At 39.8% G+C, this 26,481-nt stretch overlaps 1 long non-coding RNA gene across 1 annotated transcript in view; it reads left to right on the forward strand.

Annotated features, from left to right (window-relative positions):
• Positions 1-26,481, forward strand: part of LOC129111732 (uncharacterized) — a 52,248-nt gene that overhangs the window by 9,771 nt on the left and 15,996 nt on the right. The window lies entirely within an intron of this gene.

Here is a 26,481-nt window from a genome sequence, read left to right on the forward strand (position 1 = left end):
GTGAGCACAGACTTTCAGGCAGGAGGGCGACACAGCATCTGGGCCGGGTGCCTTCCTGATCTTCTGTCTGCGTAGGAGCAGGCTCACATCCCCTTTGCAGATCGTCAGTGCAGGTGGGGGGTGTAGGTGGTTGTTGGGCTTATCAAACCTGCAGTCGAACACTTCTCCCAGTATTTCAAAGTGAACGTGGCCATCTCTTCTGCACTGTCGCCAGTTAAGGAGCCACTGAGACCAGCAAGTAGATACAGATTTACCACTATTCCACTGACGTTGAATCCATAAATCCTGTAAATGCTCTGCAGATTAATTGGTAATCAGTCGCAGCCAAAGACCATATGTTTACCACAAAATGAAAATGATATCTTCTTACACTCTTTCCTTTTCTTCTTGTTGTTTTAGTTTGAGACAGACTTACATACGTTGGCATGAAAATGGTGAAAAGAGTTTTCCACAGGACAAAGAAATTCTCTCCTACCTCCAGCTCCTGGTGGCCGGTTAATACAATACCTTTCAGCAGCTAGTGTGTGTGTGTGTGTGTGTGTGTGTGTGTGTGTGTGTGTGTGTGTGTGTGTGTGTGTGTGTGTGTGTGTGTGTGTGTGTGTGTGTGTGTGTGTGTGTGTGTGTGTGTGTGTGTGTGTGTTGGTGTGTGCGTGTGTGGGAGCAGATTTTGGACAGGGGACAAAGGCAGAGAGTGTCAGTGACACAGAGAGGAAGAAAAGTCTGGCTGCCAGCAACTCACTATCCATTCACAGAGATTTTGCAGCCAAACACAGAAAGCTTGAGGTTTCTTTTTTTTCTTCTCCTGGCTGTTAAAGGAATCCAGGTTCAGTATTTTCTTTAGCCTCAAATCAATCCAGTCACGGCATGCCCAAAGTTAGTAATAAGGGCTCAAAAGTGTAGTTTTATAAGAATGTGGGAGCTCTTTTATTATGCATTCTGTTTTCAGGTAGTACGTGCAGTACATTCTCAGGAAAGCCCCGAGGGGATTTCCTCAGATTTAGCACAAACGCCCACCTGGACTCAAGGATGAAATTATTCATTTGGCGGTCAAGGCGGTCAAAGGTCACTGTTACCTCACAACAATAACTCGAGAATGAATGCGCTAATTATGACAATTTCAACAGAAATGTCTGAAAGGATAAAGTGATGACATTTTGGACAGACGTGGATGTAAACTGAAACTTGACTGATTGGCGGAGGAATACAGCCACGAGGCGATTTGTGTGGATCTATCTTTTTGGTGTATCTACTGATATCTATTATGTCATTGAAATTATTTAGACCAAAACACACTTTGGAATTTTTATGAATGATCCTTTTTCATAAAAATATATATATAAACAAATATTGTCCGTAAAACTTCTTTCAGTGTTTTTCACATATATGAACTGACGTCTCTTTCCCACAGTCATTCACTTATCGGCTCCTAATCCACAGTCCTTTTGAACCCTGTGTGTGTGTGTGTGTGTGTGTGTGTGTGTGTGTGTGTGTGTGTGTGTGTGTGTGTGTGTGTGTGTGTGTGTGTGTGTGTGTGTGTGTGTTTGGTGTTTTGGGGGTCTTTGGCTATTTTGGGGGGTTCCCCTTTCCCCTCTAAAACCATCAATTTCAATCTTAAGAGACTCTGATACTAAAACGAGGAGAAACAGGAAGCCTGTGTCATAACGTTGCCATGACGACGCACTGAAAGAGTGGGAGGTCACTGGACAACGTGCAGCATAAACACACGCATGTCACATTTATCCGCGTATGCATCCGTGATTATGTTTGTGTGTGCGTTACGGCAGCCAATCGCGAAGAAGGAAGAGGTTTAAATATGTGCGTGTGAGTGAGTGAAGAAGTGGATGTTATATCGCAAGAGTTGATATTGGGGAAACTAATGGTAAACATTGAAAGCAAGTGGGTTTTTTTATAACGTTCTGTATCAACACTAGACTCATTGTTATGTTATAAAAAAAGAAATTCACAGGCTTTTCTTTCTAAATGTTTTTGCTGTTGTAAATAGTATTATACACAGGGATGGGCTTATATTTTAACTTTACAGTCTCTCTACAGACTCTTTGCTGACACTACAGTATGAGAAGCTTTCAGACCAAACCATAAATGATGAACGGTCGACTTTTATTGGAGTTCCTCTGGGTTCCTTCCTTTCATCTTACGTCTCCTTTATTATTCTTTTCTAAATGAGTCCCTCATTAAAGGCTTTTACAGTCTGTGCATCCAGTTTGAAGAAATGGGAAAAGGCCAGCTGAGCTCAGCTGATGTAAATCTCTGGGATAAGGTTTCAAAAGTGGAGAGGTAAACCTTTTTTTTTACTTTTTGTTCCCGTTCTGATTTCACGTGGCCAACCTGCAGCCTCTATACTGGTTCTGATCCTCTGTGATGACTCCTCCTGTGTCCTTGACCTTTGACCAACTGAGTATCCCAAATAAATAAAGCGACGTGATCTGGTAGTATTTGTTCTCCCGTCGGTTTTTAAAGTTAAAGCAATAACATTAAACGAGGGATGACATATAAAAATCTCTCCTACTCGGAGCTTTCCAAATTCGGCGTGGATTAAAAAGGCACATGTTTTTCCTGGACAACTAATTGCAAAGTAGGGAGGGAGGGAGAGACCCATAACGAGGAAGAGCAGAGGTCAGCATTCCTGCCGGTCCTCAGAGTCTCAGAAACACACTGCAGAGAGGTCACTGTACTGCTTCAGTTTTTAATATGGTCTACAAAGCAGTTAATGCCTTCAAAGATTTGGGATTATTTGGATAACCAGACAAAGAACAAAGTCATTATTTATTAAAGATTAAGTAGCCCTTTGTATAAACATTGATTGCATTGGAGTGAATGGATTGCAAATGGAGGTTTTGAGCGGTTATGTTGAAGAATTGTGAACAAATAGACAGAAAGAGATAGAAAACACCCGCCTGTCCTGTATCTGTGGTAGCCATGGCAACAAATTCCCATCAATAATGCGGGTGTTCCCTAGCAATGATGTCGTTAAGTAATTATGTTTGATCACGGTTAGAAATCTAAAATGACGGCAGCGTACGTGAAGGAAGTTTCTTTCAAATAACTTATGTGAAATAGTTTTAGACACAGGCTTTCTGTTTCTGGCTCTAAATCAGTTATTGATCACAGGCTGTGGACTTTTCAGTTTTTTTTATTCCATCTCTAGTTGAAGTCTGTTGTCATTGCAGCTGATAACTGCATCCAGCACAGGTCTGGGTTTGATATCTCGCCGGTAGAAAGACATCCAGCCGTCTGTTTTTTAAAGTAAAACATTTATTTAACTGGCATTTCCATGACATTATTTTCAACATGTACCAGTTTCCACGGTCTCCCTCGTCCTAGTTGCTTGTTCAAAATGAAAATCCTTTAAACCCTTTTTTATTTCTGCCTAATACCCAGTTTCCCAAATGACATGTGGCCAGTTGTATAAACAAGGCACAAACAGCATGCATATCTAATTTTCCCTCATGTAAACTGGTATTTATACAGGAAGAGCATGCTGTGAAAATGAGCACACCTCAACCATTCTTTAGAACGAACGTACACCTGGTTTTCTTTGGCGAGTGTAGATGGAAAAAGTACCAGAATCAAATAATAAAAACATTGTTCTTGTAGTAGGTCACCCAATTTGACTGATCCGGGTTCACTTTTGTTCTTTTCTGTAAAATGCCATCAAAGTTCATTTTGATAAATAACAAATGTGTGACCGTTATTATCATTCTTTTAGTTCACATTGGAGGCGACATTTTATTTCCCCCTGTTTTCCATCTTTATTTGGTGCTTTATTGTGAAGCACCTTGTAAAGTCTGTTTGATTGGCAGCACTTGAACTGAATAATTGATTACCTCTCTGATATTTGATAATGTTGATGTAGATATCAACGCCGATTGTGATTTTCCATGTAAATGTGATGGAGCACTGATATGGGTGCATGGGTGTTTAGTGCACACTGGCGATCAGAATACAATCAAATCCTTTTTTGGGGTGTTTGTGAGAAAACCATGTCGCATTGTGGGATGTGGTTATGTCGTGTGTGTGTGTATCATTTTCTGACTAAACTGGGTTTCACTAGAATTAAATCCCAAGATGCCCTTTGTCATGCCTTTTTATAGTACTTCCCTTTCAAGGAAAAATGAGAATGGGAAACAAAAGATTACATTTTGAATTGACTCAGTCAAAAAATATATATATATAAAAAACAGCAATTAACCTCTAAATGAATCATCTTTTAGAGTGATGGTGGATTATGAATGAAGCTGGAAACCACATATAAAATATGTCAAAATAAGTCTATTGTTACACTGTATAAGGTTAAGCACTTTTTTCCCCCTACTTTATTGACTTCTGTATACATTAAATGAGTATTAATACAATTTTTCCACCTTAAAAAGAGCCATAAGAGTTTAAACAAAACTATTTATCAAGAACCAACGTTGTCAAATATGATAATGGAATCAACAAGATGAATTGTTGATTTCTTTCCTTTTAATTCCTTTTATTGATTATTCCCCGGCAGGCATTAATTTCCCCCTCGCATCTGGACCAAATTCTTCGCAGCTTCTTTGGCAGCTCTCGCTCGCACAAGTTAATAAAAGCCGAACCGTAACCGGCATTAATATGAAGCCACACAGAAGGTTTCGGTTATCTATTGCTCACTGGAGGATGTGTGGAAGTGGAAAAAAGCGAATTCCTCTTTTTTTATAGAACATAAAAATCCTGCAGTAAACACCAGAAAACAACAATCATCAGCAGGGCTTCTCTTTTAATACACTGCGACAATGCAATTCGATCTCTGTTGGTCTCCCAGCTTTGATGTTTCTGTTGGTCATTGTGTAACTCCGGCATAATTTTATGGTAATGTCCCGGCCTACATGAGAAAAACCAGAGAAAGCCTTCCCTACATGGCCAAGATCCACTGTGGATATCCAGAGTTCTGGGCTCAGCCGTGATGATGCGTTTCAGCTGTTAACTTCCCTCGCTTCACCTTGTGGGAACTTTTTTTGAAAGTGCTTGATATTTGATTTGTTTCTAAATATCATCTTCTATGCTGACAATGCAGCTTTACAGTAATGTACCTAATGCACGCTCACTTCTGTAGTCAGCATTTGGCGCCGTTAAGAGGTTTTTGCTGGATCAATATGGAAAAAAGTAACTTGTCCGAAACAGCATTTTCATATTATTATAATTCCTTTAGGCACAAAAGGGTCATAATAGTGTGTGTGTGTGTGTGTGTGTGTGTGTGTGTGTGTGTGTGTGTGTGTGTGTGTGTGTGTGTGTGTGTGTGTGTGTGTGTGTGTGTGTGTGTGTGTGTGTGTGTGTTGAGGTCTTTCTGTACAATATATGAAGCTACAGCAGAGAAAACATCCTCCTCTCTGTGTCTCCACATGTACGACCCGGTAAACATCCTCCTCTGTCTCTGTGTCTCTGGAATGTCCTGCAGCGTTTATTTGTCTTGATGAGAGAGAGAACATGTGTGTGTGTGTGTGTGTGTGTGTGTGTGTGTGTGTGTGTTTGTGTGTGCGCCTGCCGCCCGTGATAAGCCTGGACAGCTCTCTCCTGTCAGAACCGCGTGCGTGTGTGTGTGTGTGTTGGGTAACTGGTGTGCTTAATGACGTCAGAGCGCTCACCTCTCTTTTGTGTCTACATTCCTGTTTCACCACACACACTCCTCCTGTGTGGGCGGCGTAATATTGGGTCTTGTATTACATGCCGTTTTTAAATCGAATTGATCTAGTTTGATTAATCAAATATGAGGATTTAAAAAATTATCACATCTTAATCACTTGTGCAGTAGTCATATCCTGGGTACTAAAATATCATAAATACATTTTTCTCTTGTATTGTATTGTTTTCAATTGAAACAATGGAGGCTGCAGCACATATACAGTACATTAATTGTCGATAATGGTCCACAACGTAAAGAAATGTTAAAGTATGTAAAAATAAATAGATATATAATAGAAACAAGTTATTAGTGCAACACTCGCAGTGACTTTTAATGATCTGACTATGAACTGTTAAGTTAACACTATAAACCTTATGGCCTGCCTTCACATACTGTCCCTGAACACATCCTGTGGAAACACAGACAGAGGGCTGAAGCTGCTGCTCTGCTAACTAATAACAGCACCTGTCTGACGCCGGTATGTCTCAAGGTCGGGGTTGGCTATCTTTTTGTGGACAATTAGTCAAATGTCAAAGCTCCATTGCTGCTTCTTTTTGACCTCCGCATAATTTGCCAATCGCTGCGCCAAGCAGGTACCATTGCGTGGTAATTGGTAGTCGAGCCTGCATGGATTCTTTGATGCGTTCATGGACAGCCGAGTCTTTATGATTAAGGGGCTCTGGAACATTGGTTTGAAGCACGCCTCCTACACATGACAGATGGTGTGGTTTAGTACAAGTGCATCCAGCTTTTTCACTTTCTCACCTCCGATGACGCACTGTGAGCCGGTGGAAGCAAGGGGCGCGGTGCATCACCAGCTGGGTGCTGTTATTCCAGCAAAAGCCTCATTAAAAGTCTGAGAATTCCTTATGTTTAAAGAAGAAAAAAAAAAGAAATCCAATTGAGAGCCTCCGTGTCCCTTACAGATGATGGATTACTGAACCGTCCACTGGGAAGGCCAGTTCATTGGCGTACGAATGTGTCGCTGGAATGGGTCTTAAGTTAGGGCGAGAGGTCAAGTGGGATGTGCAAAATAGGGCTGAGGGCATTGGGGTCCATAAATCAATATTGTAAGTATTGATCCACGCAAATCTCTTACATGCATCTTGGTTCTACCAGAGGACAATGTCATCCTATTATTGTCCCCCTTTACAGTAAACTGGACCCTCTTTAGAGTCTGATTCATAAAAGAAAATGAAACTTATGTCATCCGCAACCTACAAATGAAAGCGTGTATTTTTTTTAATTTATATGTATGGCACATACAGCTGCAAATCATCGACTCCGAGGTTGGGCTTCTAATAGCTCCCATGTGGTGACCACACAGGTCACCCACATGCATTAAACATCATGTGATGCATATATGACTGAGGGGCGATGAACAGAGGCGTGAAGAGATCAAGAGATTTCTCTATTTTCTGGACAGCGATTGAAGTATGATGTGGTAATAAGGATCTGTGTTTGTGTGTGTGTGTGTGTTATTGATCGAGGAGTGGGGTAACAGATTGCAAGCAGGTGTGTCGTCCCATACTTCACCGTGCCCTTGAGAAAGCACACACACACACACACACACACACACACACACACACACACACACACACACACACACACACACACACACACACACACACACACAAAAGTGGACAATGTGGTTGTAGTGAACTGGAGCATATAAATCATTTGAATATTGAAGGTGCGCGATGATATCACACTGTTTTGTTCGAAGCATTGTGTGAATAATTGATGTGTAGATGCTGTGTATGGTGCGTATAACCTCTACAACACACACACACACACACACACACACACACACACACACACACACACACACACACACACACACACACACACACACACACGGTTGTGATTAATTGGAATGCCAATGTGGTTAAATTGAGCCTTTGTTAAGCCCCACCCCATGCTGCTACTCCTTCAACCTGTCAGAGCTACCACGAAGCCCACACTGTCAATTACTGCACCGATAATAAAACTGATCAAATTTTGGGGAAAAGAAAAAAGTGCTTTGAGAGAGAATTGTGTTTTGAAGGATATATCTAGGATGTCAAATTGATTAAGCAGTGAAAACCGGTTAAAAAGATAAAGAGAGAAGCTAACAGATAACATTGTAAAAACTAACTACCCCAACTAACCTGGAGATCGAGACAGAAGATATAGAATGAAGGAACAACGCTGTTCCTGCAGAGCCGGGTAGATCTTTATTCACTGTCACTATCATTAAAATACATTCAGTGTAGCTTAGGTTGCTAATGTAGCATAGGAGTGCTAAATCTGCTAAAGTTAGCTCTCAGCAATGAGAGGGCAACAAGTCAAAGGCCACAGCGACAGCAGGAAGTGTTCTGTGTTCATTTAGACTATTGAGAGTATTATTTTTGATTACGACCTCAGTCTCTAGTCTTATTATTGTTCTGCAGTTTGTTTTCATACCTTGAACAAAAACCACATCTGTGCTTGCTTTTTAGATCTGCAGGGTGTGTGGGTGTGGGCTCACTTCCTCTTAAGTGATCGGCTCTACCCTGTCTCTCAATTGAATCCTCTTATTCTGTGATCTTTACTGAACGCCAGCATCTGCATCTATTTCTACTTAATCGGTTCAACCAACAGATGAGTGCTGAAGAGAGTTTGTTTATTGTGGCTGTTTATTAAAATCAGCGGCTGAATTTGCAGTGAACTAAATTCTTTGTTCAAGTTTTCCAGGATGCATGTACGTGTCTTTTGATCCCTGACCACCCACAATCCTGTGCACACAATGTATTTCCCGTCACCCGATTTTGAAACAAGGAGAACACGCGTATGCTTTCAGTTATTTCACCTCAGCAGTCACACATTTTGGGTGAATCTGCACTCAGAGCAGCTCTACTTGGCCCAATTTAAAAGTTTGTTACAACTTTCATTGAGAAGTAACCAAGTAATGTTCGATCGAGCACAATTTTCTCTTCTTAACTTTGTGAACTAAGGGTTTATTTGGACAAAGACGGTTTTGATGAGCTGTATTTTGTTTCTGTCTAGTTTGAATGAAGTGTGTTTTTATGATATTCGAGATAAAATGACTGTTTTAGTCGATGGAGGCCAGCAGCTTTCAGGAGAGCGTATTAATTGTATGTTGTGTACGTTGATAAAATTATAATAAATGTCCACATCCCTGCTGATTTTATACATTTTTGAATAGGCATACATTTTTTTTTAATCTGTTTGTATTGTTCTGAGTAATGCAAAATCAATATTCCTACAAGAAATTGAATAAACATAAATGTGATTTTTTCTAAATAGTAAAAAAAAGTTAAAAAAGGAAACTTTGTCTCAACCTGCATGTCCTCTACAGCATTGAAGCTAAAACACCAAGTGGTAGTATACTTACAAAATATATATCAAACCAGCCGTAACAGTGACAGTCCAAAAAATATTATGACAACGATATCCATGTGTATATAATTGATGTTAAATAACATCCAGTTACAAAACCGTTCAAATGATCAAGGCAATGTCGATGTAGTTCATCAGACAGAGCTGAGGGGCCTAATCTCTGGTTTACTAAGAGAGAAACATCTCAAGAAAGATGGTGGCAGGTAGGGTTATGACTCATCACTTGAAGTAAACACACCAACGCTGTGGAAGGTGGAGGGGCTTAACCACATGGTTGCACGTTATGAAAAACCCCTTACAGAACTTTGAATGAATTCCAGGAATAACCAGTGTGTGAAACTTGATATTAGTAATTCATCAAAGTGCTTTCTAGAAGTTAAAGCAGTACCTTCCTGTCAATTGACCTTTTCTTTACCGGATAGATGTGGTTGCACAACATCCAGGTAAGGCTGTGATCAAAAAGTCTTTTTTTCTTCGGAAGGTTCCTAACTGAGTGAAGTGACCCAGAAATATCTAAGTGGCTGCCATGATAACGGCTGTTGAAAACAACGATATGCCTATCTTTCACAGGTTTAACAATTACTGTGATGCAGTCATAAACTCATGGGATTCATGTTGATAAATATGAAAAGACAGTGACTTCCATTTCGTTTCATTTAATATTTATTTATTTACTTGGCATTACATTTGCATGTAACAAATGACGGTAAATATAGCAAACTGTCTATAAACAAATTCTATACAATACAATAATAATGACACAATAAGGATAAGTAAGAAGAAAAAAAAGCGAGGCCTCTAATAATCGATTTAACTGTTAAATAGCAACATATAACAGTTGAACATTATTGCACAAAATAAATATTGATATTGAACATCAATTGTGTTGTTATTGCACAAGTGAAGTGTCAGTTTCTACTGGCAACAGTGTTGATTGTGAAGTGTGACAGCAGCAGGAAGGAAGGATCTCCGGTTTCTCACATTCACACCACAAGTGAAGCAGCCTTTCACAGATAGATTGGTATATGTAGCCTGCATTGCAATTTAATACAGAATATGTGGGGCCATATTTTAGTTGCACTTCTTGTAGTCCTTCTTCATCAGTGACATCCGCCATCGCATCATTATTACTTACTTTGCAAGTGGAGTTGGATTCTCTGAGCACCACAGTTGTCTTTTCCTAACTCCTTATGAACCGTCCTTCACATCTTTCCTTGGACGTTGTGACGTTTTCCATCGAGTTCAAAGAAAAAGTGGTTAGGGGTAGACGTTAGGAGGTCATTTCTTTGACTTTCCGACCTTAGCCTAAGACTTACAAATTGCTAAAGGCTATACCAGTGAGCTGTTTGAGTCCACGTTTCCAGAAGCTCTCGATTTATGCCGTAATTCACCAGGAGGCTCGGAGGGGTAACGAGGGAGTACAGACATGGCAGAGAAGGAGAGATAAGGAGAGGCCTATCACTATTTATGGACGACAAAGGGTCAGAGGGAAAGGAGGTTGGACATGGCGAGCGATCAGAGAAAGCTAGAAAGAAGATTATGTATGAGGGGGAGAGCGGAGGAAATGGAATGAAGGGAGTGAATAAACCGACAAATAGAGACATGTCAATATTTAGGAATCGCTCCCGATGATATTGTTATTCCGGCGTGCGTGCACTTTTCTCCATCTCTTCCACCGTTTATTTGTAGCAGTGGTTTTATCTTGCTGTCACTGCCAGACCACTTACTGCAGTTTTATTTAAACACACACATTTTACATTACATTACATTACAGTCATTTAGCAGACGCTTTTATCCAAAGCGACTTACAATCAACACACACACACACACACATGCTCTAAATACACTTTACTTAGTTGAAACCAACCTATTTATTAACAGACGCTGACTTGAATGTAAGAATGATATTTAAAAATTTGTAAATGTGATGACATTCCCCTTCCTGTCCCCCTTTTACTCTCCAGGAAACTCAATGACATACTGCGTATTCCATCCAGACATTAAGCATTTATTTACTTCAGCAAATAACGCACAAAAAACAACCGGTATGGGAAAAACTGATGCCACGATGTCATCATCATTTACTCGACAAATGTGTCTCCATTACAGCCTGATATATATTTACATTTAAATAAGTCTGAATTTCCAGACGCTTTTTCTTAAACCAGTGTGTCATAATTTAAAACTCTATATAGACTACTTTGCTAACAGGAATGTTTGTACCTGGATGTATGCATACATTTATATCCACTGAACCCAGCAGTTTCAGGTTGTTCTTTTTCGTCTGTCACATTTGAATCTCTGTGGCCTTGTTTTTCCACTGCAATGTATAAGTCCAGCCCCTCTATGGAAACAGCACAATTATGGCTAGACGTAGAGAGAACTTAAATATATCTTTTGTGCAGTAAAACACAGTTATAATCCCATAAATCATAATAAAAGGAGTAACATTTATTTGAAAATCAACAATACTATCTGTTTTGACAGCCCCTGGCTATGATAAATGCTGTAATTCTGGAGATTTTGTTAAACAGGCCCTATTATGCACTATACTCTCTCCAGTTGTATTTAAAGTACATGGACACAGAAGGCCATGGAAACTGGCACAGAATAGGACATTATCTATTATCGCTACTTTGTGTATCATCATCTGAGTACTTCCTGTCCATAATTACTTTCAAATTACAGACAGGACAGACTCACCCTTCCAGGGGTCATGTGATGATATTATCAGATAAAATGTTCATGTTTTCTATGTGCCTTTTTACTGTCTTTTTCTCGGTAAGAATTTAGTAATTTCCCCGGTAATACTATGGTTAAAAAAAGGAAAGAGACATGCTGCAATATGCGTGACATCTTCCTAACTTACAAACCAAAACCTTGCCCTTACATGAATCAACTGCTACTGACTCGTAATCTTTGGCTGATCCATTATGACCATTTTAAGGAGCGAAAGATCCACATAATTCATGTACGCAAAAAATCTGATTTGTTGGACAGAAACCGATACTGTTTTGTGTCTTTTGTGTAAGATTTATTGGACAAGTACCAGGTGGAGCCTCTGCTTTTGGGGAGAAATTTGATAAAGTTGACAAATTCTGATTGGACTGACCGGGGTCACAATAAGATATATGGTGGGTTTTATGGTGGGTTTTGCCTTTTAGACTGGAGCCTGATCGACCTCCACTTTACTGATCCTCAGGAAGCCGCTGCCAGAATGCTTTCTCCTCTATAGCATTGTCTCATTACAACAATATAACAGAGTGCACCTCAGTGTACAATGTTCCCTTCAAAATAAGATTTAAAAAGATTTGCTTTGATGAAGAGATTTTTCACAGGAAAAGCCCCGACCTATGCAGCGACATTTGGGCCTGAACTAACTACCATTTATTGTATCGTCACATGATCACATAGAGACTTGACATTGGACGACATCTACAAACATGTTAGCCGGCAATCATCATTACTTATCTGTATTTCACAAAAACACTATAGAAAATAAGAAATTATTAAATGAGTTTGTTCTTTTCATAGTTTATGTGGAATAATAATATCATTTTGTTAGAGATTGCTACTGACTATAACCAAAAAGTATAGAAAAAGAAAACCATGACAGAGATGGGTTTACCTTTTATAGGGCATATATATATATATTTATATATATATATATATATACACACACACACACACATAGAGAGAGAGAAAATGGCACGATGTTTAATTTATTGCAAGTTCTCTGTACACAGATGCTTTTCTAAGTTGGCAGTCTGAATCATTTGTAAGGAAATTAATGCATGAATTACTTGTAATATGAAAAGTTATATGTGTGGGCTTATCATGAGCATGTCTTTTATTTAATTATTTTATGCATAACTTTTCATCTTTTTTTTTCCGATAAAAATGTGACTATATATGACGTCACAGTGCCGGACCCGCTGTCTGATTGACTGATGACTTCTGGGAAATGCAGTACAAAACATCACAACACCATAAATCCAGCAGAGCAGATGTAGTCAAATTGATTCTGTGTGTATATGCAATATTTAAACCAGACTATGATTACGCCATCACTTCACTGACACATAATGCCAGGAAATAACTGTCGCAGCGTGGGAACATGGATGTGGTCACATGTCAGGCCTGTGATGATTTTCTATTGGTATGAATATCTATGAAAAACTGCCAGCCCTCTGTGTTTTTTTCAAATCAGTTGGGGATCTCCTTCAAACCGTTTTTTCCCACCCCATAATATAGAGATGATTTATTTTTTATTAAACAGCCCACAGTATATATTTATGACAAGGCTCGGAATGTGATAACTAAAAAGCCAAATATGAATTAGGCCTATCCAAATTAAAGTCATTATTGTTCCAAGCAGTACTAATTTCTTCCACCAGCTGAATAAAAAACGTTGGTAGATTTTTTTGTCTTTCAAACTGCTCTGCTCCTGGTGTGATAGAATACTTAAAAGGACAGTTCACCCCCAAATCAAAGCACTATGTGTAAGAGAATTTTAGATTTTGGGGTGACTGTCCCTTTAAATATCCTATCATACACCGACCTTCAAAGTACTATTGGAAAACTTGGAAGGACCATAAACTGTATATAAGAAGTGGACGTAGTTACCCTGAAGTCACACATTTTGTGGACGCCATTTTTAAAGCCTTGAGTTTGGCATTTTGGCTGTCTCAATCTTGGAATTTTGCAACCATCAATTTGAACTTGAGTGACCATATTTGGGCAACGGGGAGTGAAGTACAGACGCTGTATATGGCTCTGGTAGCGGCAGCGACCTGTCAATCACAAGGTAGCCCCACCCTAAAGCATACCCTGCTGTATTAAAGATTGAGACCATAAACTCATGTTTACAATGTTTACTGAGGTAATAAATCAAGAGAGAAGTAGAGTCATTTTCTCATAGACTTCTATACAACCAGAGGAGTCGCCCCCTGATGGTCAGTAGAGGGAATACAGCTTTAAGACACTAAAGGCTTGACATCATTTTCTCAGAGTTTAACTAAAATAAATCCTGGACGTGAGAGCTCTGTGTCTTCACTGATCTCTTATCATTTCCGTGGTTTCATTTAGAAAGGAGAGGCGTCTTGCAATAAATATCGTCCATTTACCCCCAGCATGGCCACAAAAACATGATCAAGGAGACCACAGAAGCATCTGCCTGCCATCTTCTCCGGGGAAGACAAATACTTATCTGTCATCAGACTGCAGATTCTGCACTTTTTTATTTTTTTTTCCAGAAAGCCGATGAATTTGGCAGAAAGATAAGATAAGATAAGATAAGATAATCCTTTATTAGTCCCGCAGCGGGGAAATTTGCAGGCTTACAGCAGCGTAGAGTAAAGTGCACACAAGAGACATAGTAGAAGAAGACAAGATAAAAAAAAAGGTTGCAGTTTAAAGTGAGAAAACACATCTGGCCGCACGTCCTTGTGCAAGTCTGTGTTTTATCCTCTGTGTGTGTGTGTGTGTGTGTGTGTGTGTGCGTGTGTGTGTGTGTGTGTGTGTGCGTGTGTGTGTGTGTGCGCGCTCCAATCTCTGTCTGTTTGCCAGAATGAATCCGTTTCTTACAGCAGGTCCTGACAAGTTGGCTCACATACTTTAACACACCAAACACACAATAATGTGGAAGAAAGACTTAGGAAATTGAACGGTTTTGTTGATTTAGTTTGAGGGGCACACGTCGGCCTTGCAGAGAATCTCAGAGGAGTTGTTGGATGAACAGAAAGAGAAAGGAAGAGTTTTGTTAGAGCTCAGAGTTTGCTTCCTCATAGTAAGAAGCTGTCTTTCCCCCAACTGTTAGCTCATCGCTTTTCACAACAGAGACACTCACCTGAGTTCACGGGCCATTTCCCAACAAAGCAACGACTCAGCATCGCCCTGCAGCAGGAAATATAATGAGAATGACGAAACCCTGAAACTCACAATGTAGTGAAAGGATATCAGACAAATCCCAAATACCACTGAATAGAATAACAAATGATGTAGTGAGTAAAGTAATACAAATGGATTGGAGCTGGTCTCAATAGACTTTCAGATGGACCAGTTGGGAGTACAATCATTTTCAGCTTTTAGAGATTCGGAGCGGGGGAGGGGAGGACAAAGACAACAATGTCGGAGTGAAACTGGATGTGTTCAGACCTGAGACAAGCAGATCTGAAACAATGATTATTGTGTAACTCTCTGGAATGTTTTTCCAAGTATATGACTCTTAAATTAATGATTTCCCGCTTTTTTCGCAAACTGCTTATTGCTGTAGTTTTTTTTACTACAATTCCCATAAATCAGCTGTCAGTCAGAAAATAATACTTTACTTTTCTGGTTAAGACGTTCTAGTAGTAGTAGAAAAATAATAACAAAATAATGATTTTTATTAAAAACATAATTTTAACCCATTAATATTCCATTCCGGGCTGCACGGTGGTGTAGTGGTTAGCACTGTTGCCTCACAGCAAGAGGGGCCCGGGCTGGACAACCTTCTGTGTGGAGTTTGCATGTTCTCCCCGTGTCAGCGTGGGTTCTCTCCGGGTTCTCCGGCTTCCTCCCACAGTCCAAAGACATGCAGCTTAGGTTAATTGATGACTCTGAAATTGCCCGTAGGTGTGAATGTGAGTGTGAGTGGTTGTCTGTCTCTATATGTCAGCCCTGTGACAGACTGGCGACCTGTCCAGGGTGAACCCTGCCTTCGCCCATTGACAGCTGAGATCGGCTCCAGCACCCCCGCGACCCTTAACTGGATAAGCGGTTACGGAAGATGGATGGATGGATGGAATATTCCATTCCAGGTTGATTTGGTGACAAACAGAGCTGAGCAGCTGCTTTGTCAGAAATTCTACAGAAAGAACCCCAGGGTTTCTGTTTACAGCGCAGCCAAACACACCCGGGTCGTTTTCATAAATCTGTCTGTCACATTTTGATTTAAACTAAAGCCACACAGTGTTTTTCTGCCAGCGATGCCGTACGTAGCTCCAGTCCCATGTTGATAATAAATTGCGACGGGATCTAAACAGAATGGTTTCATTGTGTCTAGATGCAAAAATATACAGATCACAGTATCTCTCCTGGTTTGACATATTATAGTCAGGTGATCAGAGTTGGAGGAAAATGCTTTCTGATGAATTTGTTTCTCAGCTCTCAGAGTTATTTATTGTTTTAGCTGCAAAACTGAGAAATGGCCACACACACTTAGCTTCTCCCCTAAATAACAACATCGTCTAGACCACTGACTTCTCACCCCGTCAACTCTAACAAACAAAACACACCTTTTACCGAGTCAACTCTGGCCACTTGCTACTGTCTACTCTCTTTTGCAGTCCAGCTGCAGAAACATTGTGCTTTTCCTCTCTGGACAGATGCATCCTGCAGGGGGACATACAGTGGGTACGGAAAGTATTCAGACCCCTTTAAATTTTTCACCCTTTGTTTCATTGCAGCCATTTGCTAAAATCGAAAAAGTTCATTTTTTTGATTTTAGCATCTTGACAGAAAAAAACAGAAATGTAGAAATTTTTGCAAATTTATTAAAAAAGAAAAACTGAAATATCACTTGGGCAGTTCCTTCGACCTCATGATTCTCATTTGTTCTGACATGCACTGTGAGCTGTAAGGTCTTATATAGACAGGTGTGTGCCTTTCCTAATCAAGTCCAATCAGTTTAATTAAACACAGCTGGACTCCAATGAAGGAGTAGAACCATCTCAAGGAGGATCAGAAGAAATGGACAGCATGTGAGTTAAATATGAGTGTCACAGCAAAGGGTCTGAATACTTATGACCATGTGATATTTCAGTTTTTCTTTTTTAATAATTTGCAAAAATTTCTACATTTCTGTTTTTTTCTGTCAAGATGGGTTGCTGAGTGTACATTAATGCGAAAAAAAATGAACTTTTTCGATTTTAGCAAATGGCTGCAATGAAACAAAGAGTGAAAAATTTAAAGGGGTCTGAATACTTTCCGTACCCACTGTATACCTGTCTCCTCCTGATGATAAAATTCCTCAAAGAACAGATAACAACTATGGCTTCAAAGCACACTGCTGTCACTCAAGCTCTCAGTATCAGCTGCTCGGCAAGGAGGAGTCGTTTAGCGAACATTTCATATCCGTGGTTTCATATCATCGGCGTAAATAACGGACATGAACATGTCACACTAATCAGTGTTATTCTAATATGAATATCTTTGGATATGGACAGGATCGCTGGCTTCTGTCTGAGTACGACAGCACTGATATCAATACTGTTACGACAGCACTGATATCAATGTCGTGGTCTCAGTATCACAGACACTGATACACTGTGATCTCACGAAACATGTTTTTGCCTATAACTCTGGAATGCATACGCTAATTATGACAATTTCCCACAAATATCTAATAGGTTGAAATGATGAAGTGATCATAATTCGGGCAGACGTGGAAATACACTGCAACGTGACTGTTTGACGGAGGCGTACAGCGGCGATGCGCTACTTTCAGTTAGCGTTGGACGCTTTTCATGCCATAAAATGCACCCTTTTGGGTTTACGTCACAATACAATACATTACAATCTATTGTATTGTGACGAAGGATTTTGGCTAGGTGATCTATTGTTGCGTAACAATAAACAGTAGACAGTGCAAGTATAAGACTTAATTTAAAAAAATAGAAATATGAAAATGTACAATAAAATATGGTAACAAATAAGAGTACTTTAAAACAAGTATGCAATTAAAGTGTCAAAGTGTATATTAATAAAGAAAAGATGTGCAGGGGTGTATAACTGTGGGAAATTGTCCAGTGGATGTAAGTGTCTGAGTCAGTGGGGGTCCCGGGCTTTATTGATGAACCAGACATCAGCTTTTAAACAAACATTCTGTGGCTTGGATCTCCTCAGTCACTGTGTTGGATTAAGAATATCACGTTGCAGTCAAATCAAGCTTAAATTTGTAGGTAGAGCTCAACAGACGTAGTAGATAAACGAGTTTGGTCGTCAATTGAATAGCCAAGAAAAGAGAACAATAAAGATATGTGTGTGTGTGTGTGTGTGTGTGTGTTTTTGTGTCAGCAATCATTCACAAATACTCAGAATTTCAGAGAAAAAAAACTAAATATTTCTAAATGTTTGGATTGAGCCTCTGCATCTTTCTACGATGTCCGTCCAGTCTCTCGTCTCTGGACCTTTTATGAAGCAGACACATAAAGCCCCATTCATAGCGCAGTGCCTATATAACTATAGCTATATAGACTGACTCAGTGGAGGCAAAACAATGTGAGCATGCATTGATTGAGGGTGACCCTGGCAGGAGGATTGCCTGCATCTGTAGTTTCCCAGCTGTCATCTGAGCCTTTTCCTCACACACACTCCTGTTTTTGAGTCCTAAAGGGCTCTGTTGTTTGTCCCGGTCTAACTTTTGTTCCAGTCAAGTGGATCTAAAAACGCTTAAATATATAATTAACACTGGTGCCTCACTTGGCGCAGAAACTGTTTTCACACAGATGTTTTGACGCTGTTATTGCGCTACTTCTCTAAAAACCCTGCTCGTTGCTATATTTGGTTACTCCACATGTCCGGGGACGGTTTGTCATCTCTGTGTGTAAATAGTGGACATTTAAGAGTTAGGTCATCCTACCTCTGTTTTTCTCGATAACCAAAGGGGGAAATCCCTCTCTGGCTCATCCGCCCTCTCTCACCCTCTTCACTGTCTCAGTGTTTGCCTGCCTTTTTTGCTTCTGTAAAAGAGGCATGGCATTTGTGTCGATGTCGCAGTGAGAGCGGAGGAGAGTGGTTGTGGTTTTTTTTGCAGAGGAAGTGGTTTACACGGAGAGAAAAAGAAGAGGGGGGCTGTCAACAGTCGGCCCTTTCTCAGGGATTCAAACACACCCCTCGGTCTGATTCATCCACCATATTTAAACATTGCATTGTTACTGCTGCTTCCTCGTTTTTGTCTGTATTTCGGTCTGCCCCCCTGCTGCCTGCTCTCCAACTTTTACATATATATGTATTTATACATTGGCATTCTTTGTCCTCTCCTCACCAGGGGTTGAAATAATTAAGAGTTTACATGACTTCTACAGCTTTGAAATTCCTCATTATATTATTCCTCAGCAGTCCCTCAGCAGACACCGGAGAACGAAACAGATGAAATAATGGCACTTAATCCATCTACACAGCATTATATATGATGGGTTGCTGTCAAATCCCCATCCTGCTTTATGCACTATACTGAATTTGCATATCAACTTTTTTATAATGCTAGGACGCATAACATATGTGTGAATGTATCGCCTGATCTTCGAGAAATGTGTTAGATTTAACCATAATTTACCATAACTGCCACTTCATTTCATGTGTCCGTGAGGAAAACGATTCCGACTGACGGCCACTGGCCCTTTGAGCAAAGCGGCTTATTTCTGTTTCCTCTGACATTTGAAGCCCGGTGGGAGAGCTGAGGAAGTGCTCTCGAGGTTCAAATGACGCAGTTGCTTGAAAACCCCACCACCTCTTCACTGTTCTCCTCACCGAGTCACGCTGATGTCAGAGCAGCAGGGAGGCCCGGTTCTGGAGACCGAAAGCGTCCGTCAGCTAGTCGCTGAGTGCTCCTAGCTCCAGGGTTTCATTTCCGTAACTAATATGAGGTTCAGGAACACACAGTTGGCCCCACGGGCAGCAGTAACGCCTCACGTATCACCTCAGCTCTGCGGTTGTTAAAGCCGTAGATGGTGGTGTCTTTCCTTATAGCTTCTCTCACGGCTCGCTCTTACAGCAGCCTTAATAATAATAATAATAATAATTCATTTTATTTATAGAGCGCTTTTCAGAGTACTCAAAGACGCTTTACAGACATTTAAAATCAGCATTAAAAGCTACACACTGAAAACTTAAAACTTAAAACACACAGCATTAGTCAGACATTAAAAGCAGTTTTGAAGAGGTGAGTTTTGATTTCTGATTTGAACATTGAAAGATCATTGCAGCCTTGAAATGAGCATGTCGGTTCCAAAATGTTGACTCCTTACACATGAATGTGTGTAAGCAAGTCTGAAAAGGAGGCTGCATGGTCAATGGAACTCCCTTTTAGATATGAGAGGAGGACAAATCCTAATCATTTGAGCTTTTTTATGTCTTTGTATGGATGTTTTAACGGATATTACAGTGCAGTTCAACAAGTTAAAATGATAAAAATGTCCATCCCTCACCTCCCCATCCATCCCTTTCTTTGCTTATATAGCCCCCCTACTCCATAGCTGTTAAGAAGCTCAGAGAGACACAAAACAGATGTTGAACACCCTTTCCACATAATATTCCATCTAGATAATTTTTCACACTTGAGTAACACCAGCTGTCCAAGGCAAAAAGTCAGCGTCCTCATTTGTAGACTTTAAGGTTAATTAAAGGCCGTCATTGTTCTGTTGTCATTGTCCATATTGCTATGGCTAAGCTTAGCCATAGCAATATGATACTAAGATGGAGGTCAAAAGACCTGACATCAACTGTCTTTTTGGTGTATCTACTGATATCTATTATGTCATTGAACTGAACTGACGTCTCTTTCCCACAGTCATTCACTTATCGGCTCCTAATCCACAGTCCTTTTAAACCCAGTTGGGGTGTGTGTGTGTGTGTGTGCGTGCTTACATTTTGTCTTTTGCTCTAAAAAGCCTTTTACAGTATTTATCTGCTCTCAAGGGACACTCAACTAGAGGGCAACCTTTCAAATGAGGCAGTGCGGTCCTCTCAATTTTTGTGGTTACAAATGTCTTTACAATGTGACTGGATGGGATTTCTGTGAGAAAAGCCTGGAGGATTAATGAGGCTGTTTTAAAAAGCTATTACCAGAAGAATGTTGCTTAATCTTTATCAGGGAGAAGAAGATCTAAAGTCGGGCTGGAAAAGCAAGACGTTTCAACCCTTTTTGGTACTTTCTTTAACTGGGTTGTGACTGGCCAGACAGAAGTTGAGAGAGCTAAACCAACATTTCATTAATATTGAATACGAAATAAACTGTTATATCAAAATGTAAAATAGAGCTTAATCACACAACCACTGGGCTTATCTGCATCTAGTTCTGACTTGGACAAAATGTTTATTTTCAAGTATTTTTTCTAAAACATTCAAAAAGAGATTGCTGCATTTTTTCACAGAAGCTCAGTCCCAGCACACCTAAAGTTGCAAGCTGTTACAGGAAAATAGGGCAACACATTTAATTTACCATATAAATAAAGACAATCTGCCAAGTAGATGATAAAATATACACAAACGTCTTGCCATAGTTTCCTGTTACATGTTTAGTGTTACATCCTCCACAGTAGCCTCAAGATGATTCAAAGGTGCATATGAAAGTGGAACATAGTATTCATCAACAACTTCTGTGAGTGTTGGCAGTTTTATGTGACTAATTTCAGTTTGACTAATGAGGAAATTCTACAGAAAGCTAAAAAAACCTAAAACTAAATCAATGATTCAGTTCAATAGCATTGGGCCGACTGACAGTAAGCTCTATATCATCTTTGAACACAATGGACTTCTTTAAAACACAAAATGCCGGGTGGCATGAAACGAAAAATACTGAGGGAAATTTCGCTAAATGATCTGGCTTAAACTCCAAACACCCCCCCTCTCCCCCTTCTCCTCCAGCCTTTTAAAAATGTCCCCGCAGCTATCAGAGGTTAGCCTCCAATTTTATGGTGCCTATATCTGGCATAAACTGAGTAACATGCACGCTCTCACGTGCAAACTCGACACAGGTCAGCTCCTTCCTTCCTCTGACCAAATCATGACTCAAGATGACACAGCGTTATCCAATTAAACAGACAGGGCTGATTAATCAACTAATCAATTACACGGAATGAACTCAATTATGCTGATGTGCTCCTCATGTCTGGTTGGGGCGGTGGGATGTAATTGTTTATTGGTGGGACATTAATTGACAGAGAGCAAGCAGGATGCAAAGTGGATCATGGGTAATTACAGGAGAAACGATGTTACTGTGTAATCACATGACGTGTGCTTTCAACAGTGCAGGTTTGGGTCCGACTCAACGCTTTGGTCCTGGTATCCCATAATGGCCGCAGTTAGATTGTGGGTGGTGTGCGCTTAGGAAGGAGGTTTTCATTAAATTTTCATTGTAAATCTCATGTCTGATTTTATTAAAATAGGTTCATACCTTGTTGAATTGCGAAAGCGTTTAATATACTCATTTCTAACTTTTTCTTTGATTTGCTGCGCCTTTAACCTATATATCTTTATCTCCGTTTCATTGTCTTTTTTTTGTGATTTATGTTCATATATATACTTTTGCATTTTATATTTAATGTGTACATAATAGTTCAATGTTTATCCCTGCCTTTGTTCTTCTTAGATCTCCTTGTTTTTGGTTTATTTGTCTGTTTCTCTGTATGTACATTAGTTAGCTTAAGAAACCAAATTCAAATTCCTTGTATGCATACGCATACAGGGCCAATAAAGCTGATTCTGATTCTGAAAACATATAATAGACCATTTTACAATACATGGAATCTATAATGACTACTTTGTTGACATTCAAATTTTGAATACTTTACCTCTAATATTGATTTCCAAAGTCAAAATTTCACTTGTCACAATGGAAGTTGTGAGTGCAAATTAGCATGACCCATCATAATGAACACGGTTTTGAAAATATTAAACCCATGTGGAAAAATGCAAGAATTTTGAAAATATTAATATATCAAGGCAAGACATTAAAATACTATGTGTTGCATTCAAATGTAAAATGCACCCAAAGTTAAAGTTGCTCATTAATCGTGTTTCCTATTTAATTGTCAAGTGAATTTTAAGCAAACTTTTGAAATGTTGCAAAAAAGAAATGCAAATTAGGCGTATTTCTATCAACTGGTTTGGACTGAAAAGACTAGGCTGGGTAGTCTGGTTTGAAGTTGGCGCTATAGGCTACCAATGGCTGTAAGATGCAAGTAAACGGTGTAGAAGATGAGGTAGAAGTTGCTTCGGGGAACAAAACATGGAGAGAGGTCTTCAGGAATTTGTTTCAATTCGTCTTGTTCTTTCATGTCAGCTAGTTTTGTTCACGTTTCATGCTTTCCTGAGATGAATACAATAAAGATAAATATCTGGGAAGACACCCTCAGCAGGAACAACTGCACAGTCCTGTGAGTTAAATGTCCTCTTTGTCAGAACTTATTTGGTAAAGACCTTTCCGTATCCCATTTAGCACATCATCTTTCAACAAAGGCAGAAACCTCTTCTAGCGAGTGTTTTTTGCACAAATGAGGAAGTATTATCGAATTTTCCGCTCAGCTTTTCTGATGCAACACTTCAAAATGTGCATGAAAATATGTGAATGGAAACACGGCTATGCTCTCTCAGTGTGACAGCATTTTTGCACAACAAATAACAGTTTGTTGTGCAGTTTTCTCTTAGCAGCAACATTCACGAATTACCCTTTTCAATCAGATCAATCAAAGCCATGATGAATTTGGGGGCTGAAGTAAATACTTCTAGATTAGATAAAATCAAAGACCTGTGACTCATCTAAAAGGCATACAAAAAGAGACAGGAAGTCTCCAGGACATAACTTCAGTCAAACCAGAAGACAAGCCGATAACAATTTGTACACTTTCATACGGCATTATATTTTTATTTTTCCAGGAGCTATCCATCAGAGATTAATTATCAGAAGGGACTGAAAGGGAAGAAGAGGGCAGATTGGCGTATAAATGGGTTGTGGCATTTAATGTCTCCGATCCTGAATTATAACTCTTGTTAAATCAGATTATCGCACATTCACGGGCTAATGGTGGGAGGAAGGATTAGAGAGAGAAAACGACTTGATGACATTAGAATCAGTTGATGGTTAAATCTGCAAAAGTCAAGACAAAATGGCTACTCTCCAGGAGTGAATAATTCTAATAACCTAAATGGATATCGTCTGCTTGGTGTGGTCACCTCTCTGCCCACAGGAAACGTTGATTCAAACATGAAAAGTAAAATACGAAATATCTTAAAAACAGTAGCGCGATCACCCAATCGACACAAAACTGGACTCATGTAAGGGTGTAATGTAAAGCTACTTTCTGTATAGAAAAATATACATCGTATTGATACCAGAAATTAGCGTGTTTTGCCCACCTCAGCAGCTGTTGCTAACGGCTAATGCGCTAACATACCTCCTCTCACTGTGCAGACAACAATCACCTTGACTGATGTTGGTACTGAAGGAAATAATCTGGCTCCTACAATTTGTAGACAAAATCCAAAGTTTTATGACTCATATTGTTTCTGCTGCTTTTAGTGTGATGTGTGTGATGTTTGTGTGTTTTGATCTTGCTGAGGTATGACTCTTAAGAGGCGGTGTGACATCCGGGGCAAATTGCATCATTCCGATCTATCAGATGTTCAGATCACATTGTGTGTTCACAGCTTAAACCAAATAAATATGTTGGGTTTCGACATACACGACGGAAAACACACCATGAACAAAGTCTTAAATAACACACTTCTGATTTAAAGACAGGCCTCATCTGGAACCAATCCGCAAACTGTGTGTGCGTGTGCATGTGTGGAGGAAAAGGGTTACAAAGCAGGTCTGACAGCAAACACACACGGTGGATGAGATGTTTATTGACACAAGCCGTAAAAGACACACATACACACTCAGTGCATTCAGATTCATCTACAGTACTTTTATAATTACAGAGTACAAGACATCCAGGTAGGTAGCATACTGGTTTGACACCATTACATTTCAGTGCTGTCTGTCACACACATACACACACTCACACAGACACACATGCACAGACACACAAGAGCTTGCACCTATTGCAGGCACGCAGATGCACAATCATTTTATGTATGGAATATTTGCAATAACACACACTTGGAAGCGAGACTCACACATGACGAAGCAGTAAGACGCGGTCGTAAACACAGAATATTTTGATGCCGATCTCAGAAAACAGCAGCATACCAGCGGGGGCAATAAACTGCCATTCTCACAACACAGAAGCCAAACAATATCGTCACTGTTCTCACACACACACACACACACACACGTGACACTTTCAAAACAAAGGGTCGCAGCCCCAACTTTTACCTGACGCTCACACGTTCTCTGATAGCCGAGAACTTTTTCTCACATTTTTAAAACACACAAGGACCAAACTCCTGCTGCCGTTGCGTAACCCAGTCACTTGAATGTTGTTTTTTTTCAAGAGAGATTTATGACCGAAGATCCCACAGACAAATCTGTAGTAGCTTATCTCGTCTGTTTGAATTTGATTAATTTCCGAGGAGATGTTGCAAAATTCCCCTGTTGGGTTGAACAAATGTTTCGTGGTGCAAGCCAGTCCGAACTGACATAATATGATACATTGGTGGGTGTTGTGGCAAACCAGCATTGTCTCATTATGCATCAACATGTTTGACCAATCAATGAGGATATAACAAGAGCCTGAAATCATGACGTTTTCCATCTGGGCTGTTAGCGAGCACTCTCAAGTGGACGTCCTTTGTCCCACATGAATGACGGCCTCTGGAAAGGCGCACATTGGACAGAAATAACATTTCAAGATGTTCCCCAGTAAAACTAATGCAGTTCAAATGGCACTAAAGTCGTAAAGTGGATGAATAAGAATAAAACGGTGCTCTCTCTCATAGTTTCCAAATAACTTTTAGGTTACGTGACAGGACAGAAATACCCGGCAAAAGGCCTTTGCTCACAGTGAAATTAAAACAAAACATGGTACTTTTTTTAAAAGTAACTGACAATTTATATCAAGACTTACAGGCTCTATACTCTCCATGTTTTTTCTTTTATACTGTATTAATAATATCACATTTAGTACATTAGTTTTTTAGCTTAATACAAAATTGAGGCTTTCATTTTTGGCAAGATTTTCCAAAAACTCTAACTTTTGACAACTTGTAGTGCCATGTTTTTGTTTTTGTGTCCCTGTCACTGCTAATTTGAGCTCCAGCATATATTCATTCAGGACAGAAAAACTTTTATGCTTTTCAAGGTGCTATAAAAGGGATCGGGAGCGTTTCGGCTGAGCTGGCGGCTGGCAAGCTAACGGTGATAACGGCACTAACAGTGCAAACTATGACACAAGTGCTGACAGAGCTAACAGCATCAACCCGAGTATTAGTGCAGTGCAGAGCGGCGGCCATGAGCTAGCCAGTTGGGCACGCTCACGTAACATGCACTAAAAGCATGCGTGTGTCAACAGAGGGAGTGACTTCATTTTCTGCTCAGGTAGACATTACTCCACTTTTTTTTTACATAGCAAATAGTTTTCTGCTATATTAATGCTCTGAATCCCGTATATTGCACACTTGGTAATAATTAATAATACTCTAGACAGCCTGATCTGTAAAAGTATTATGATAAATCCTTTTTTAAATGTGTTAATTTGTCTTTATAGAAGGTATGTTGCTCTTTAAAAAGT

This window comes from Anoplopoma fimbria, chromosome 22, assembly GCF_027596085.1.
Source record: "Anoplopoma fimbria isolate UVic2021 breed Golden Eagle Sablefish chromosome 22, Afim_UVic_2022, whole genome shotgun sequence".
NCBI lineage: Eukaryota > Metazoa > Chordata > Actinopteri > Perciformes > Anoplopomatidae > Anoplopoma > Anoplopoma fimbria.